We start from the raw sequence: 2,500 nt of genomic DNA on the forward strand, positions 1-2,500 counted from the left end.
GCAGTGGCAGCAGCGTACCAGACGGTTATGGAGGAGGTGAGGATGGATTCAATGATCGCTGTATAGAATTGCACCATCATTGTCTTTGGCAGGTTGCATTTCTTCAGCTGCCGTCGAAAGTACATCCTCTGTTGAGCTCTCTTGGCGAGGGAGCTGATGTTCAGTTCCCACTTGAGGTCCCGGCAGAGAATAGTGCCCAGGAAGCGGAAGGACTCCACAATTTTGACTGCGGAGTCTAACAGGGTGATGGCGGTGAGTGGGGCTGTATTCTTCCTGAAGTCCACAACCATCTCAACTGTCCTTAGAGCATTTAGCTCTAAGTTGTTCTGGCTACACCAGGTCACCAGGTTGTCAGCTTCCCACCTATAGTCAGACTCATCCCCACCAGAGATCAGCCCAATGAGGGTGGTGTCGTCCGACAAACTTCAAGAGTTTGACGGACAGATGATTGGAGGCGCAGCTGTTGGTATACAGGGAGAAGAGCAGTGGGCAAAGGACGCAGCCCTGAGGAGTTCCCGTGCTGATGGACCTGGAGTCAGAGACTTCTGTTCCCGGCTTAACGCACTGCTTCCTGTCAGAGAGGAAGTCTGTGATCCACCTGCAGGTGGAGTAGGGCACGTTCAGCTGGAAGAGCTTGTCCTGAAGCAGGGCAGGGATGATGGTGTTGAAGGCAGAGCTGAAGTCCACAAACAGGATCCTGGCGTAGGATGCTGGGGCGTCCACATGCTGTAGGGTGAAGTGGAGGGCCATGTTAACTGCGTCGTCCACAGACCTGTTGGCTCTGTAGGCAAACTGAAGGGGGTCCAGGAGAGGGTCTGTGATGGCTTTGAGGTGTGCCAGGAGCAGGCGCTCAAAAGACTTCATTACCACAGATGTAAGGGCGACCGGTCTGTAATCATTTAGTCCTGTTGGCCTTAGCTTTTTGGGCACAGCGATGATGGTGGAGGACTTGAGACAGGCTGGTACATGGCATGTCTCCAGGGAGGTGTTAAAGATGTTGGTGAACACCGGAGACAGCTGGCCAGCGCAGTGCCTGAGGGTGGCTGGAGAGACAGAGTCCGGCCCGGCTGCTTTGCGTGGATTCTGCCTCTTGAAAAGCCCATTAACTTCTCCCTCCTGAAAGGAGAGAGTCGTTTCTGTAGTATGGGTGGGGGATGGGGCCTCTTGGGTGGGAAGGGGTGGTTCAGGACAGTCCAATTGTCTTTCAAATCTACGGTAGAACTCGTTCAGGTCGTTGGCTAGGCGGGAGTCGTTAGTGGTGTGGGGCGCTCTGGGTTTGTAGTTGGTGATGTGCCTGAGCCCTTTGGCAGACAGAAGCAGCGTCGTTAGTAGAGAACTGGTGTTTTAGTGTCTCTGAGTACAGTCGTTTAGCCTCTCTCACCGCTTTGCTAAACCTGTTCTTCGACTCCTTGAATCTGTCTCTATCCCCACTCCTAAACGCTTCCTCCTTCTCCAACCTCAACCTTTTGAGCTTTGCTGAGAACCAGGGCTTGTTGTTGTTAAAGTTCACCCTGGTACGTGTTGGGATACAGCAGTCCTCACAGAAGCTGATGTACACAGCCTCTGTGAGTTCATCCAGACTATTGGTAGCAGTCGTGAACATATCCCAGTCAGTACAGTCTAAGCACGCCCGCAAATCTTCCACAGCCTCACTGGTCCACTGTTTAGATGTCCTCACAGCAGGTTTACAGAGTTTTAGTTGCTGCCTGTATGCACGAATCAGGTGGACCAAGGGAGTTCTGTGCGAGCCGAACAGCCCCGTGACCCACAAGAGAAACATCCCCGCCAAATTCGAGCGTTTGACGGGGTCTATCCGTGAAAAAATATTCACGTTTTTGAGTGCACATGCATTTCTGCTGCAAATGCCTCTGGAAGTTTCATGCCGTTCGTATGCCAATTGTGGCAACACGAAAATGACCCGTTTTCCCATTCCGAGGGATTTCTGTGCGACCCTAACAGCCCCGTGAGCCACAAGAGACACATCCCCGCCAATTTCTAGCGTTTCACGGGGTCTATCCGTGAAAAATATAGACGTTTTTGAGTGCACATGCATTTCTGCTGCAGATGCCTCTGGAAGTTTCATGCCGTTCGTACGCAATGTGGCAACACGAAAATGACCCCTTTTCCCATTCCGAGGGATTTCTGTGCGACCCTAACTAACAGCGCCCGTGAGCCACAAGAGAGACATCCCCGCCAATTTATAGCGTTTCACGGGGTCTATCCGTGAAAAATATAGACGTTTTTGAGTGCACATGCATTCCTGCTGCAAATGCCTCTGGAAGTTTCATGCCGTTCCTATGCAATGTGGCCACACAAAAATGACCCGTTTTCCCATTCCGAGGCATTTCTGTGCGACCCTAACAGCCCCGTGAGCCACAAGAGAGACATCCCCGCCAACTTCTAGCGTTTGACGGGGTCTATGCGTGAAAAATATTAAAATTTTTGAGTGCACGTGCCTTTCTGCTGCAAATGCCTCTGGAAGTTTCATGGCGTTCCTATG

Source organism: Petromyzon marinus, unplaced genomic scaffold (assembly GCF_048934315.1).
Source record: "Petromyzon marinus isolate PM22_M1 ecotype Great Lakes invasive population unplaced genomic scaffold, UKy_Petmar_22M1.pri1.0 PM_G_Scaffold_28, whole genome shotgun sequence".
Taxonomy (NCBI): Eukaryota; Metazoa; Chordata; class Hyperoartia; order Petromyzontiformes; family Petromyzontidae; genus Petromyzon; species Petromyzon marinus.